The 17544-nt window shown below is 37.6% G+C and overlaps 1 protein-coding gene and 1 long non-coding RNA gene across 3 annotated transcripts in view; one reads left to right on the top strand and one right to left on the bottom strand.

Moving 5' to 3' along the window:
- The first annotated feature begins 4965 nt into the window (after nucleotides 1-4965).
- add3a (adducin 3 (gamma) a) overlaps nucleotides 4966-17544 on the top strand; it is a 151353-nt gene continuing 138774 nt past the window's right edge. Inside the window, exons 1-2 of one of the 2 annotated variants that reach the window (XM_038291285.1) lie at nucleotides 4966-5174; nucleotides 15853-15913. The gene's annotated coding sequence lies outside the window, so the exon portion shown is untranslated. The remainder of the gene's footprint in view (nucleotides 5175-15852; nucleotides 15914-17544) is intronic. The other variant, XM_038291293.1, reaches the window with a different exon arrangement.
- Nucleotides 13974-15006, bottom strand: LOC119787450. The gene is made up of 5 exons (XR_005281322.1): nucleotides 14904-15006; nucleotides 14742-14805; nucleotides 14483-14536; nucleotides 14253-14279; nucleotides 13974-14154 (listed from the first exon to the last, which is right to left on the bottom strand). It is a non-coding gene; the product is annotated as an uncharacterized LOC119787450 (long non-coding RNA).

The raw sequence follows: 17544 nt of genomic DNA, 5'->3' as shown, positions 1-17544 counted from the left end.
ATCATCCTTTTAGAGGAAGTGACTAATTTTATTATTGCAGATTATCTGACCGTGGAGGATAAGACCTTGGCACAACAGTACCGGAGACAGAGCATCACCTTATTATAAGCTTGTTTATAGCTTGGACCAAACCCTTCCAGTAAATATAAGCTTATCAGTCTTGTCCAAGGGTATAATTCTAGACTTTCCATTGTAGTAATCATAATGGTTTATTTTTCATTCCAGTTACCTTTTTTTCTTTATGTTCATTTGATAACAGATTAGAAAAGTAATCATTCTAAACGATGTGTTGCATTTTGTTCCTTTGAATGTAATAATAAAGGCTGCATCATTTCAATCTTTCTCTCTTATGTCACCGTGTCTGTTGCCTTTGTGGCAGAAGGGGTAACAACTGTATATTCAGTACAAAGCTTCCATATTTATATATTTTACAGCTTCTTACAATTACTCTCTGTTTATATATAACATTTATTATCCATGCATTTATAAGTCATTGTACACATGTAAATGAATATCAATATCCTGTGTAGCACTTCTGCATAGATACAAACTACATTTTGTTGCTTTGTACTTGTGACAGTGTAATGACAATAAAGTTGAATTATATTCTATGGAAATGGATGCAGTAGGCTCTGATTATATTGTTTTTTGACTTTGTGTACTTGGTGCAACCTGCCGTGTGCAAAATCTGTTGCAATGTCCGTTGGACTGCACTGCTATAGGAATTTCTCAACTTACAGTTTGGTATAATCTTCAGTGATTTTCTTACCATTCAGGTTTTATACCATTGTGCTCAGAGGCAGTAGAAAATATGCAGATCACTTCAGATAGTTTGGATTGTTGGAAAAACGTAGCACTGAAACTTTTTGCTAATCACTACCCATGTTTGTTTTTGCTGGTAACAAGGTTTGCTACCCGCCCTTACTAAAAAATGCAGGAAGGACAGCTGAACAGTCCAGATAGTTTACTTTTATCTTGCAGCAAGAAAAAAAAAACAAGTAAAGCTTTTTCTTTTCAGCTGCTGAACCCAAAAATGTACTTATGACTGTGTGTATGCTTTCCCAGTTGTCACATCTACCCTTACACTCTTAGCCTAAATGCTAACTCTTCCAGCCTAAACACCAAGTATTAGGAAAAAAGCAGGAGTGGGAGTTGACCAACTTAGGCCCCATCCATATGGAAGCGTCTGCATGCATCTGGCATAAGACTGTGAATGATAATATTTTAAACCAACTTCTGGGGTGGAAACATCTCCAATGACCAATTAAATGGCATGGGTGAGTCAGTCGTGGGTGAGCGGTTAGGGTGTCAGACTTGGATCTCAAAGGTTACCGGTTCGACTCCTGACCCGCCAGGTTGGTGGGGGGAGTAATTAACCAGCGCTCTCCCCCATCCTCCTCCATGACTGAGGTACCCTGAGCATGGTACCGTCCCGCCACACTGCTCCCTTGGGGCGCCATTGAGGGCTGCCCCCTTGCACGGGTGAGGCATAAATGCAATTTCATGGTGTGCAGTGTTCACTTGTGTGTGCTGTGTCACAATGACAATGGGAGTTGGAGGAGTTTCCCAAAAAGGGGCTTTCATGTACTTATATAGCGCCTTTATTCAAGTCAGGAGACTTGACCAAAGCTCTTACACTACATTCATTCACCCATTCACGCACACACTCACACACTGATGGTGGCAAGCTACATTGTAGCCACAGCTGCCCTGGGGCTCACTGACAGAAGCGGGGCTGCCGTACACAGGCGCCACCGGGCCCGATCACGATCAGTAGACAATGCAGGTGAAGTGTCTTGCACAACGACACAACGACAATGAAAGTCGGAGTCGGGGCTTGACCCGTCAACCCTTCGATTTCAGGGCAAACTCCTACATCCAAAGCCACTGTCGCCCCACTAAGGCGATTAAGTAATTTTCATTTGCACCTGCAAGCCGTGTGTTTTCTTATAAGATCCATCTCGCTCTATAACCTCACTCCTACAATAACAACAAACATGGAGCCTTCTGGTGTTGCGTCAGCACTTGGGCACATATTGGCTTTCCTTTTTTAGCTGTTAGAAGCAAGCATGTTCTACGTTACATGTCTTTTGCTAATCTGCTTGAAAGTCAGGTTTAACAGGCATTAATGTTTGTGTTTGGTTCCCCACCATTTTGTTGTGTTAATTTATCAACAATTGTCTGTGTGCATTTTTTTGCATGTTCCTGTGGCAGTGTTAAAGTGCCACGATGGGCCCAGCGTACATACAACAGCCTAGGTAATGGTGTTGCGTCCACACATGTGAACACAGTTTTAATAATAGTTTGAAGTTCTTCATGTTAATGTTTGATAGAGCAGATCTGTGGGCAAGTTTGTAGCTCTGAAAGTTAGTTAAAGGTGTATTTAGATTTTAGCCTTAGCTAGAATCTAGCTCTGTCTGCGTGTCACAGGACTATTTACAGAGCTGCCTTTAAAGTTGCATATGATGATATGATTTTAAAATACACAATCAAAACAGTTTTAAACCCATTCTGACAACCATTAATAGCAATCAACATTTTAAGCCCTGCTAAATGTAAAAGAAAAGTCAAATTATTTTCCTGATGGTACATATCTGTATTAATGCTCCAATTACATTTGGAGGTTTAAAGCAATTCTGAACAATAAAATAACACTACTTTGTTCCACCAAGGTCTGTTTTCACTTTTCTTTATACAGTACAAGATATATTTAATATTTTGAAACAGTAATTGACATCTACCTTTAGATTTTTAGGGTTTGTTTTTAACAATAAAAGAATTTATTCCAGGCGATGCTGAGCAGTAAACTTAATGTCCGGTTTACATAACAGTGGCTGTTTTTAATTTGGTGACTTTGTCATAACCAATTAGTTTTGACAGCATCTATAAACGTTTTTTTTTTCCTCACTTTGCAAAGTTTCAGTTCAGTTTAGTTTATTTATATAGCGCCTATTTACACTACATGTCATCTTAAGGCACTTCACAGTTCACCAGATCATACAGTCTAATTGATTCAAAGTTTTCTATCTACAGAAAATCAGTTGATTGCATTGACTCAAATGCAATCCCTCACACTAAGCATGCTTGTAGCGACAGTGGAAAGGAAAAACTCCCTTTTAACAGGAAGAAACCTCCAGCAGAACCAGGCTCAGTGTGAGCGGCCATCTGACAAGGCCCGCTAGGGTTCAAGGAGACAGAAGCAGAGATACAAAAGGCAGCTGTAAAAGGCGGCCCCGTCCAGGAATCACACAGCCAGGCAGACGAGCTCCGAGCCAGCTCCCATGTCAGAGGCTGAAGAGAGCACATCCGGCCAGTCACAGTTAGAGAAACAGGACTGCACTGACAAAACAGGCCGATCTCCAACATCTATAAACAAAGGTGTTGATGGCAGCAGCACAGCTGATATTTCTGTCCAGGATGGAGTCACAGTCAAACAGGAACAGATGAGGCGAAGCTACTATGAGAAACGACAGAGAGCAGAACGTTAGAGATTAAAGTAACAGATTCTGCAGAGTGAAAGAATAGAGATAGAATGAAACAAAATGATGAAAAAGGGGTCCCTATGTCCTCCAGAAGTCTAAGCCTATAGCAGCATAACTATAGAGATAGCTCAGGATAACCTGAGCCACTCTAACTATAAGCTTTATCAAAAAGGAAAGTTTTAAGCCTACCCTTAAAAGTAGACAGGGTGTCTGCCTCACAGACTAAAAAGTTTTAGTCCCATATAAACAATAAAATATAAAGCAAATGTCTCATGCTATTTTACAACTATGTTTATAAAATTGATAAGCTTATGTCCTATGGATATCTCAGTGTGATTATTTTCAGGGGCGTCTGAGGCAGGAGTTTGGAGGGTTGTCAGTTCAATCCGGCTTTCGGTGTCCTTTTGTTCTGGGGCAAGACATTTCGCCTTCATTGTCTACTGATGGTGGTCAGAGGGCCCAGTGGCGGCAGTGTACAGCAGCTTCGCTTATATCAGTGAGCCCCAGGGCAGCTGTGGCTACAGTGTAGCTTACCACCAAGTGCAACGCTCTAACCACTAGGCCACCACTGCCCTAAAGCTCTTTGGTTAAGTCTCCTGACTTGAAAAAGCACTATACAAGTACAGGCCATTTACCATTCGGTTAAAAAAAAAACTTTTCTAATAATAAATCAGCAAATAAATTTTCTATTCAATACAGTGTTATATCTATCTTTATTGCTGCATGAAAATGTTGAAATTCACAAGTCATTTCCCTTGTCAAAGTCAATCCTCAATTCAGTAGAAAGCATCAGAAACCCTTTAGACACAGCATTTGGTTTTGAATAAAATAATATACTAAACTGAAATGTATTTTTTCATCCCATACCAAAACATACAACTTTATTTATAAAGCACTTAATGCTGTCCAAAGGACAGAACAGTAAATTCAGTGAAGATACGCCTAATAACCTAAATGACCGCTAGATGGAGCTAGAGTCTCATTTTTAACCACGCGAGGAAAACGCATGTCTCCTCACTAGTCTATTAATCTCTATATAATTAGATTTTAATAGACAAGCTACAACCTCTTTGATTAAAAATAATAACTGCTACACAAATACTTGAAATAATGCAAGAAGAAATTGATTTATGATTTATAAGGCTTTAGCAGGAAATTACTATCCTCTGCGACATTTTATAAACATCAAATGTTGAAGTTTTAAAAGCTTTATTTTGGTAGATATGTAACTTCTACCCTTAAAATGACCAGATTACATGTTAAAAAAAAAACTAATATTAAATCACATGTAATAATTGGTATTATTATGTTCCTCGTGGGGCTGAATCAGCACGAACATAAATAAAACAACTCGACATCCCGCCTAAATCACGTGTGCTGCTTTTAGAACGAGGGTTTTGCGAAAAAGTGCTCCGGCGCTCAAAGTGAATAAGCGTGTACTTCCTGCCAGATTATGAGCCAGTGGAGCAGTAGATCTCTACAGCGTGTTCTCTAGCCGCTGAGACCCTCTGGCAGCTGGTTTAGAGAGACAGCGGCACTGCTGCTGGTTTAATCCACGGTTTCCAGTGAATATCAGTGATCGCTATGACACATTAAACCTAAACATCACATTCCAACTATAAACGCGCTGTGGAAGACACTGACCCTGGGTCCATATTGGGCTACGCTGTCTTAGACCCACTGCCACAGCAGGTAATTAAACATTTAATTAAGTCTTAATTGAGCAATTGTGTTTTGTTGTTTTGATTACAAGGAGTTGAATGCATGAAATCTGAAGTCTATTTAAAGGTGTATCAGTAGATCTTGGTCTGCCATTGTTCTCTGCAGTATCTTATTAAAACTGTGTTACAATAACAGCTGTAATCATACATTAAAGTTGGCGTTATTCAAGGAGCTCTAGTATATTTTCCCAGCCTTTGACAACAAATATTTTCAGCTGTTAATTTTTGTTTTGTTTTAAGTCAGTTAACTTAATTTGTAGACATTGCAGAACACAAAAACACCTTCATATACAGGAAGACCACTTTACTCTAGTTTATTCCAAATGATCTTTTCACAGCTCAAAGTCTTTCACTCTTATATAAGTTGAGGCAGTGGATATGCAAATTAGTTGAGATGCTCTTTAGAGTAAGAAATTATGAATAAATGTTTTAAGGCTGTTTAACATTAGAGAAAATAGGTATTTGCTTTGCAGTCTTTCCCATCTTTGGGATGATTTCATTGCTTTGTGGCCGTTGGCATTTTTTAGTATGGATGCTCCTCCAGGTCCTGCATAAGTTTGGCCTTTAAAAACAATCTGAAGCTAAAGTGTGACTCTAGAAATGCTTGGCCTAATGGAGTAGTGTTAGTTTTAAATAATGCACTTTTTATTTAACAAAGTTTTTTTTCCTTGTTTAATAGCAAATCATCAATATTAGTTAAAAATACACATTTTCTGAAATATTTTTTAGCAGCACATAAGTACAAAAAAAACCTATTTTAATAAATGTTTCAAAATTAGAAGGTAGTCGGGCTGTTTTTGTCAGAAATCTAATTTGTGATTATTTTTGACCAATATCACGATTGCGGTTTTATTCTGAATCTTTTTTTAACTCGGCACAAGTATGTAGATGGTTCACTCCAGGATTTCAGTTTTGAAAGCTTGCTTGTCCAGAGTCTATTGTTGCAGGATTTTCTTGTTACCTTTGCATTAAAGAGTCCTTACTTCTACTGTGCTGTATGGTTCTGCATCCTAGCTACAGCTCTCTCTTGCCTTCTGTGTGGCAGCGAGCCAACTTTAATAGCAGAAATTAGTGGGTTAACACAGGCTTCTCAAATATGGGTTGACCCGCTAACAATCAGCATTTGGCTTTCTTCCCATTTGCCAAAAAACGCTGGGTCTTACCCCCCGCTGGAAAACTGCTTTGCCTCTGTCCCCCTACTGCTGCATGTCTGGTGACGCCATCAAACTGGGTTAGCGTTGATGATGCCAACATTGCCACAGAAATCAGGAAAGTAAACAATGGAGAGCAACACAGAATGAAGCCTGGGTGAAGTGTTATTTATTGTTTCCTCCATCTGAATTAGTCTCACCAGTGCTGCACCATGTTAACTGAATGTAAACAGATTTTTGTCTGCTTGTTAGATCATACGCGACCGGCGCAGTATGTTGACATTCGTACAGTACACTGCGCACAATGTTATCATGTAAATTAGCAGGTCGATTCAGGTCTGATGTTTTCCACTGTATGCTGATCAGAGCCAAGCTGTTTATGGCAATTTTAACCCGGGTCGCTTAACTAGTTGTTTGACACGGGTCAGTGAGGCGTTCTCTCTGTCACTAAAAGCTGATTGGTATAATCCACATCACTGCAGTGTTATCCGCAGACTAGATAGACTGCATTTGATCTGAAAATATTCAGTTTAGTCTTAAGATAGTTTCACTTGTCTTGGATTTAAAAAAAAGAAACATCTTTGGTTTGGATCAGAAAAGGAATTTACCAGGGAAATGTGTTTTATTTACAATCTTGGACAGAACTTTGTTGTTAAGCATGTAACGTGGTTTCATAAACTGGAAAAACAATGAGCAATTGAGTTTGGATCTGTGACATTGGCCTAAAATCTGATCCAAAAATGATGTTTAGATTAGACCATTATTAACTTCCCTTTCAACTAGTGCTTCTTTAAAATGGACATGATAGAAATAGAAAAAAATTAAAAACTGTTAGTAATTTAAAGTCTTATTTTAAGTTTGGTTACTAAAGCAGTTTTTACATTTTAAAGCAGGCAAGTTGTTTTGAGAAATGTTAAACTTGGGGTGTTTAAATGGTGTTGTGGAGGTTTTAAATCCCTTCTCAGTAGATGCACACTAGCTTTGCTCTAGTCTGTGGGTATCTATAAATACAGATGTGGGAATCAAAGACATGTTAATAAAATCAAGGGGAATTGGCTGTGCTACACATGCCGTGAAAAACGAAAGAAATTTATGTTTAGCGACAGAATGAAGGCTGAAACAAAAGTCAGACACCTCTGCCAACCAAGTGACAGTGGGACTTTTTATGCTTTGTTATGGATTATTTAGCTTTTTCAAATCTCAGTGAACTCTGGCCATGTTTTATTCTCTGGAGGTGAAACACTTTGTGCAATTAGTCATGTTTTGACACATTTGCAGTTTTGGAGTACATGGGAATAAAACTGATCAGCTTTGAATTTTTTTTTTTCTCTGTCAATTTTCAGTCTTTATGTCCTTTTTTGATCTCTAGAATTTTATTTTTGCCCACTGTCATAGCTTATTTAGGATTCTGAATAGTTTTGTTAATTCTGTCTTTTGCCTCTAGATGTCCTCAGTAGTCAGGACATCTGCTTCCACCTTTATGTCCCTTTTATATTTTACATGTTTTTTGTTTTTCAGTTTGCTACAGATTGATTAAGCAAAGAACAGAACCCCTGTGGTTCTGTATCTTGGTTCTTTTAAGTTTTACCCTTCACATGACCCATAACTAATTAAATAATAAAGAATGCAATATTCTGAAAGTCAACTTAAAAGACTTGTATTGAATGAACAGAATAAACAGTTTTCTTTACCAAAAAAAAGACATAAAAAAAAAGACAAATAATTCTTCATTATAAAGGCAGAATAGTTATCCCAAGTAAAGAGACAGAAACAAACAGGCACATGTATAATGAAATAATGTCTTTAGAACTTTGTATTTGTATTCGCTTTGAAATATATTTGTTTGCCTCCAACCCTGAAGAACACTAGTCTCCAAAGCAAAGCGGCCTATTCCATCTAGTGCCGAATATTTCATGATGTCCCTACATCGAGGCAATTCTAAAAACTGAACAAAGTCTGACACCCCTCACAGCCAAAACACAGACCTACATGAATAAGACATTAGATAAAAAAGAGAGGTTGATGCTCTCTGCAGAGTAGCTTTTCCTAACTTTGAGCCAGAATAATCACACTCTGCCTCACATCCTTACTTATGAGGATTATCCAGAGATACATGAATCAAATGAAATAACAGTTTTGATGTATTATAACATAGTTAAAAACTCAAAGTTGATTTTTTTTATTATTACATAGGCCCTTTTAGATGTATTTTGAAAACCAGTAGTATGTCTAACATATGGTTTCTGAGGTATAAAGCCATTTTAAGAAAATGACAGAAAAAGCTTCTTTTTTTTTCATGAAAAGTGTTGTAGTTCATATAGTGATCTAAGACAGATCCTCTCCCATCTTTTGCTGTCCTCAGATGGCTAGCTGGCTGAAAGAAGGCTGTTAAACCTTTTCATTTTGCTTCAGAAAAATACATTTTGATTGTTGAAAGTATTTTTTTTTTTCATATAAAAACACCTCACGTTATTACAACGGAGTATTAGGGTCACGCTAGAGATTTTTTTTTATTTTTTTTTATTTTGAGAATTAAGTCATAACATTACAAGAATAAAGTCGTAACATTACACGAATAAAGTTGTAATATTACCAGAATGAAGTCATCATACAACAACCCCATTTCAGAAAGAAATTCTGAGCTCCGACCAGCATATGATGGCCGACCAGAACCACCAATCAGCAACTTGAGTCCACTTTGACCTACTGCCCAATTTGATGCTGGTGCTAAAAGATTTCCTTATTTGTCAAACCGGAGCCAAAGTATAACTTCACATAATGCTCGACATTCCTCATTTTGGGGAAGAAAGTGCTTCTGGTAGGAGTTACCAGAAAATACAACTTGTTTCTTGTAATTTTAGGACTTTATTCTCTTAATATTATTACTTTATTCTCTTAATTTTACAACTTTATTCTCTTAATATTATTACTTTATTCTCGTAAGGTTACGACTTTATTCTCATAATCTTACTTTATTCTGGTAATGTTACGACTTTATTGTCATAATGTTATGACTTTATTCTCGGAATTTTACAACTTTATTCTCGGAATTTTACTACTTTGTTCTCATAATGTTACAACTTCATTCTCGTAATTTTACGACTTTCTTATTTTCGAAATAGGAGAAAAAAAAAATTCTAGCCTGGCCGTTATACTTCGTCATTCGTTATCTATCTGAAAAGTAGGTCACTGAAGGCTGGGTACCCTAACAGGTAGCCCAACTAAGAGATAAGCTAATATTGGTTTGGTATACTTTTGCTACTCTGTAAAGAGTAAGAGGGTTTATTTTGATCACTTGAAAAATAATTTAGTAGTTGCAGTGTTTTATACATTGCTTATATGTAGAATAAAAATAAAAACAGAAACCAACCATTGTTAAGGCTGCTTAATATTTTAGCATATCTGTTTCCCTCATGGCTAGCATGCTATTTTCCTACAGACCTAATGATAAAAATTCACAATGGTTAAAGCTCTTTAGGCCGTGGGTGAAGATAACTAAAACTTTGAAATGTCTGAGTTACCTCAGTAATGCTCTCTGTTATGACTTAAACACTTTTAACACTGTTGATGGGGGCTGAAAATGATAATGTGAGGCCTATAAAAGAAAATTTTAAAATAGATGAAAAAAATCCTGTTTTGGAGTCATGTAATCTTAAGAGACTTTTACCCTTTAGAAAACTTGGACAATGCTGTAATATTCTTATGTTGAAAAATGTCAATATCTGATATTTTGTAACTAACTTGTGTACGACAGTCAAATGTACCAAGGACTTATCCAATCTGCTGGGATATAAAGTGGCTTATACTGATGGCCCATCTATCTTTTTAGACTGTTTTCCCTTATGATGAAGTCCATAAAAAAGGCATGTGTGCATCTGTGTGACTGAAACTATTTAACATACGCCCAACGCCTTGAATTTGAACCTGTCCAGAGGACACAGATGACTTCATCATTACCTCACCCTGCACTGTTAGAGGACTTATCAAAAACATGTGGCTCCGTTCTCCCTGCACACTTCAATTTGATGAAGCCTTGGAGTCTGTTTTCTGTGTTTGAGGACACAAGTTCAAAAGCAAGTGGATTCTATATTCTTGACTTTGATTATTTAAATGATCAGATTTAGGTTTATATGGTAAACAAGATATACTGTTTACCATATAGCTTTTTGTTTTTTTTTAATCAAAGCTTTGGAGATTTCTTGTGATGTTTTTCGGTAGTGATCTGTCCTGCATCGAAATGGACCAAAGTACACACTTTGGCTACAGTACTTCATACACTGCTCAACAAAATTTAAGGAACACTTTGAAAACACATCAGATCTTAATGGGGAAAAAAAACATGCTGTTGATTACTTATTATTATTATATACTGATATGCACTGGGTGATGTGTTAGGAACAAAAGGATGCAACATCATTTGATGGAAATGAAAATGATAAACCTACAGAGGGCTGAATTCAAAGACACCCCAAAAATCACAGTGAAAAAATGATGCGGCAGGCTGGTCCATTTTACTGAAATTTCATTGCAGCAACTCAAAATGGTATTCAGTAATTTGTATGGACCCCACCTGTATGCACGCCTGACAATGTCGGGGCATGCTCCTAATGAGATGACGGATGGCGTCCTAGGGTATCTCCTCCCAGATCTGGACCAGGGCATCACTGAGCTCCTGGACAGTCTGAGGTGCGACCTGGTGGCATCGGATGGATCCAAACATAATGTCCCAGAGGTGTTCTATTGGATTTAGGTCAGGCGAGCGTGGGGGCCAATCAATGGTATCAATTCCTTCATCCTCCAGGAACTGCCTGCACACTCTCGCCACATGAGGCTGGGCATTGTCGTGCACCAGCAGGAACCCAGGACCCACTGCACCAGCATAGGGTCTGACAATGGGTGCAAGGATTTCATCCCGATACCTAATGGCAGTCAGGGTGCCGTTAACTAGCCTGAATAGGTCTGTGTGTCCCTCCATGGATATGCCTCCCCAGACCATCACTGACCCACCACCAAACTGGTCATGCTGAACAATGTTACAGGCAGCATAACGTTCTCCACTGCTTCTCCAGACCCTTTCATGTCTGTCACATGTGCTCAGGTTGAACCTGCTCTAATCAGTGAAAACCACACGGCGCCAGTGGCAGACTTGCCAATTCCGCTGTTCTGTGGCAAATGCCAGTTGAGCTCCACGGTGCCGGCCAGTGAGCACTCTAGAGGACGTCGGGCCCTCAGGCCACCTTCGTGAAGTCTGTTTCTGATTGTTTGGTCAGAGACATTCACACCAGTGGCCTGCTGGAAGTCATTTTTTAGGACTCTGGCAGTCCTCCTGCTTCTCCTTGCACAAAGGATCAGAAAGCGGTCCTGCTGATGGGTTGTAGACCTTCTATGGCCCTGTTCAGCTCTCCTGGAGTAACTGCCTGTCTCCTGGAATCTCCTCCATGCTCTTGAGATTGTGCTTGGAGACACAGCAAACCTTTTGGCAATGGCACGTATTGATGTGCCATCCTGGAGGAGTTGGACTGCCTGTGCAACCTCTGTAGGGTCTAGGTAGCGCCTCATGCTAACAGTACTGACAATGACCCTAGCCAAATGCAAAACTGGTGAAAAACAGTCAGAAAAGGTGAGGATGGGAAAAAATGTCAGTGGCCTCCACCCGTAAAACCATTCCTGTTTTGATGGTCGTCTCGTTGTTGCCCCTCTAATGCACCTGTTGTTAATTTCATTAACACCAAAGCAGCTAAAACTGATTAACAACCCATTCGAAGTACCCCATTCGAAGTACACTTCGCTGCAGCAAACAGAAAGGGGCGGGGACGGACCACTGTCAGTCTCATACCTTATATGGAAATGGGACCATTTCATTCCGGAACTGACGGGGGCGCTAGTGACACTATTTCCTGTACCGACCGTTTCATAATAATTATAATAATAATAATAACGTATTTTATTTGACAACGCCTTTCAAAACACCCAAGAACACTTTCAACCTGAAAAATACTAATTAAACAGTAAAGAAATGGCTACAAAACGTGATATGTCACGGGGCATGTCTGTCACGTGGTATGTCCCTTTTTTATTTTGAAATCTTTATTTAAAATTATATTAGTAACAAACAATCTAAAATAAGCAACAATAAGGAATCATTATGGAGATGTATTTATCTATCCTTACACCCTATATATGTCTAACAAAAGTCATAAAAAATAAAATAAAATCAATATTTTGGAGACAAATGTACATTACATTAAGAGCACATTTATCCATCCATTAATTTTTATGAATTATCCTCAAGTGGGGTCATGAAGGCTGCTGACCCTGGACAGATCCCCAGTCCATCGCTGATTAAGAAAACAGATATAAACAAATACATGCTGGTGCTGAAGTTCAAATAATATATTTTGATGTTGTGAACGGTACTCTTAAAATAAATAAGTTAAAATCTAAAATATAATAGCCTTTGGCTTATTTAATAAGAACTAGATGGAAAGAGGTTTGGTCTGTAAAACATTTAGTCATTCACGGTGCACTTTTGTTGTTTATTTGCCAAATATTTTTTCTTATTATTCTCATTGTGAATATAATTTACAAACAAACCAAAGGACTTTTGAACTTTTAACAAGTGCCATTCGGTAACTAGAATATACTTGGTTGCAGGTGACCTGGCTCAATTATGATCATTATTGACCATAATGTCTCCTATAAGGACTCCAGCTCAACTAGTAAACTGACTGGTGTCCCACTATTCCATTTAGAAATACCATATAAATTTTATCAATTGTAATAAATTCATAAACTGCACTCCAAAAACATGAATATCCAATTGTAGCAAAACCCAAAGTAATTAATTAAAACCTTAAATGTAGCTTCAACCTGGAAAGACTCGCACAGAAAGTAGGTTTTAGAAAGTTCATTTGACAATAATCTTCAACTTTCTGATCCCGGCAGTAGACACTGTACTGGTAACCACCAGAGAATTATCTTTTTTCTACATGAAAACCTTTTTGAATAAAGTCTGTCTTCATCTCACCTGCTCAACCAATCACCTGCTCAAGTGCCTCCCTCCCAGCCTAACGGCGCCGGTCTCAAGTCCTTCACCCTTCATAAAGTCCAGCTTGATGTGTGCAACTGCTCCTCACCTGAGCTTCCATCACCTCCACCCTGATTACACCTTCGCTTTGCTCGTTTAATCTTATGTTTGTATCTGAACAATATGTTTCTGCAACTTATTTTTTATTACATAAAACAAGTTGATTCTAACTGTTAAAACATAAACAACTTGTCTGTATGTCAGGTTTGTAAAGAAAATTTGTATTGATTCCAGTCATTGTTCAAAAATGTATAGGAAACATTGTATATTGCAAGTTATTAGCTTTGCTTGCATTTAAAATTTTCCAACAAGATTTTCCAATTGTTAAACAACGCTGTTACAATATATTTACAACTACTTTATTGGTTCTACTGTCTCTCCAACAAATTACAGCCACAATGGAACTTTGTGGAAACGACACCATTTCTATGAAAACTAAATTATGTAAATCAACTGAGCTACAACAAAAGGAACTTTCAAAAATGTAAATATTTTTGAAAGAACACATTATGAAAAAGGAGGACTGCACAAGTCAAAAGGTAAATATTCTTTATCAGAAACGATTTCAAATGGCATGTCACAAAAAAAACTAACAATATGTGACAGATTGTGGAAAGCAACTTATATTTTCTTTGAATTCGATGTTGGCACTCAGGGCAAAGTCCAGGTATGCCATCACAGTAGTAACGAGGGTACTCTCCTCTCCTCCGCATCTGACAATAAAAAAACAAACAAAATAAAAAAACAGGTGCATTGCAAGACTGTCATACAGGAAGAATGGATGATACATATGATTATGAATGAATCTTACCTGTAAGATTGGCGGTATCCTTTCTACCTGCATGGTGAAGAGCATTAAACAATAATTAATACTTTATATCTCTCAGTATCTTATCCTTTCATCTCTAATGATATAAAAAAAATTGTCCAAATAATGAATTTTAATTTAAAAAAAAATAATCATTTAGGGTTTTAGTCTCATTTGCACATAAAGATACACAAATCAAAATTACTTGTTATGTGTAAATTAAAAAAATGAACCTCAATTTGTGCCTCGGCTCCTTTGGCATAGGTGTGGTCATCAGCACACAGAGTCTGTAAAAATACAGATATGTTCTAAGTGAAAGATGAATGCAAATCTAAATAACATCAAAACTGCTTCAACCCTTTTAATTCTTCTATCCTGATTTTCTTTCAGACTTAAAAAAAATAAGCATAGAACAAAAGTACACTGTGAATGGACATAATACAAATTCTATGACTTAAAACAACAAAGTGATGAATTTTAGCTACAGCTTACCTCACATTTTGCCCTCTCATCAACTTTTTTCCGCTTTCTCTCCTTTTGTAGTTCTTCTCTGGACCTTTTAAAAAGGACAAATTGAAGGTTTTGTTAAAAAACTGAATCTAGAAAAGCGTATTAATTTACTATGTGAAAAAAATTTTAAGAAGGTAAAATTACCTTTTGTTGATTTTGTGGGTTTTGCATTATGGATCGTGTGCCGAACACCAGTGCAAAAACTTTTCAAACTTCTTTCTTTCTTCTTCCTTTCCTCTTAACCTCGCGTCTTGGCATTTATACTAGTGATTATGAAAATAGCGCCCCCTTCATTTCCGGAATGCAATAGTCCCATTTCCAAATAAGGTATGGGACTGACGGAAAGGTCCGTCCCCGCCCCTTTCTGTTTGCTGCAGCGAGGTCCTTCTCACCCATTCTGCTACTTACCTGACCAAATCAATATCCCAGAAGTTTAATTAACTTGATGCTATACTCTGATTACAAAGTGTTCCTTTAATTTTTTTGAGTAGTGTATGTTTTGTAGATTAAGGGGTGGACTGTATGCATTTATTCTGGTATAACACCCTACAGTAATGATACCACAGTTCCATGGGGTTTCCATTAAAGTTTAAAGTGTACACTGTATGATTTAACTGCATTTATTTTAGTCCAAAAAGCAATCAATTGTTGTTTTGCTGTTAGAATAAGAGCATTTTGCAACAGGCCTGCACAATATACGGCAAATTTGCTGTTATTGCAGTATCAATGGACTGCTGTGATAATTATGTTATGTAGGTAGCATGGATTCAGGTTCTCTACCATAGCTGTTATATTTTTGTAATATTGATTTACCGTATGTTTTAATTCTATTCATAGTCTACAGCAAAGGCACGCTATAAACAGCATGAAAAATTATAGTTTTCTTTTGATTTTATGCAGTGTTTTATACCTTATATTTATTTGTATAGGGTTACACACAGGTATTTCTAGAGCTTCAGCCTGCAGTCATCTGCTGATAGATTGTGGACTGTAGGAATTAGATTTTCCCTCAGTCAGGGTGATGGTTGGGCCTCATCTGATGTTCATACCCAGATGATCTGTGTATCTGAGACAATTTTTTTTCTTCCAACAGAAAAACATGTCTGTCTAGGGAAAAGTGTAGGAGCCTCTGTCCTGCCAGCTGACTAACTGTGGTAAGTGACACGTGGGAGAGGAGGCAATACTGTGTAAGTCTATCCAATGACACTGTAAGGCAAAGACTTTGGACTCAAGAAATCATAAGCATTTTAAAAAATTAAAAAGTCCAATGATATTGCACCTATGGCTGCAGGATATCAGGAATATATGCGATTGTGAGACAACTGTTGAACATTAAACTGACCATAACAATTACAATTAACCAACCTTTAACAGACCTTTTCTTTCTTTTTATCACCATTTTCTTTAAACTTTGGTATCTCAGCTAACAGCACATACCGTTGTGTGCATCAAGGGCAGATGCAACCCATTTTTAATATCCAGCTTGCAAAGTTTATTGTTGGCATTCATAGCAATGATGAAAGGCAGTTGACATATAAACCTTAAGCAAATGCTGCATGCATGTGGTCCTTTGAAATTCTAACTTTACAAGGTGAACTTCTGTAATTATGATTTTAGCAATGATGAAATATTTTTGGCTCAGCTCCAATAATGACAGATGTGAGCAAAACATGCACTGTTTTATCTATCCATCTCTCTCTTCATTCTAACATACTTTGCAAAGAACAAATCAGAATATGAGAACCATGTCCTTGAATTCAGAGGAGCCAACTCAACACCTTAATCCGGTCGAGGTATTTCATTACTGCTGTGATCCTGGGAGATATGCTTTGCCCACCACTTGCGTCAGGAGGAGACCAGGTCTTACGCCATGGGAGCTGGATGGAAGGTGAAGGTGGAGACTAGGCCTGAACAATTAATGCCGTTGTAGGTACCAGATCTGCTCGGGGCCCTGCGCTTGATGATGACGTCACTTTATGGCAACACCACTCAGAAAAACTGTATCGCACTGGTTTCTTAAGAATCTAATCTCTTCTGGAATTTCAACTTATTATTATCAATATTTGCTATTATTTTATGTTTCTTTAGTGATCTAAGGTAGCTGGAAGTAGAAAACAATCATTCTTAGTCTTGAAGGCAAGTACTGTGTTCTAAGACAGACTGAGTTCTGCCATTTGACAAGGTGACACAAAATGTCTCAGTGCTTCTTTTTATTTTTCATAATCAGGTCTGAGTCCAGAGGAGGACAAATGGAACATCCTAAAAAAATTATTTTCATAGAGATTTTAGGCAAAGGAAAGTGATATTCTACTTTTAGTTTTCTACTTATACAGGTGCTGGTCATAAAATTAGAATATCATGAAAAAGTAGATTGATTTCAGTAATTCCATTTAAAAAGTGAAACTTGTATATTATATTCATACATTACATACAAACTCATATATTTCAGATGTTTATTTTGTTTAATTTTGATGATTACAAATGACAACAAATGAAAATCTCAAATTCATCATATCAGAAAATTAGAATATTGTGAAAAGGTTCAAAATTGATGGCCCCTGGTGCCACACTCTAATCAGCTAATTAACTCAAACCACCTGCAAAAGCCTTTAAATGGTCTTTCAGTCTAGTTCTATAGGCTACACAATCATGGGGAAGACTGCTGACTTGACAGTTGTCCAAAAGACGACCATCGACACCTTGCACAAGGAGGGCAAGACACAAAAGGTCATCGCTAAAGAGGCTGGCTGTTCACAGAGCTCAGTGTCCAAGCACATTAATAGAG

This window comes from Cyprinodon tularosa, unplaced genomic scaffold, assembly GCF_016077235.1.
Source record: "Cyprinodon tularosa strain WSP-4 unplaced genomic scaffold, ASM1607723v1 ctg108, whole genome shotgun sequence".
Taxonomy (NCBI): domain Eukaryota; kingdom Metazoa; phylum Chordata; class Actinopteri; order Cyprinodontiformes; family Cyprinodontidae; genus Cyprinodon; species Cyprinodon tularosa.
The sequence above is the reverse complement of the archived record's forward strand: the minus strand, read 5'-3'. Positions and strand labels throughout refer to the sequence as shown.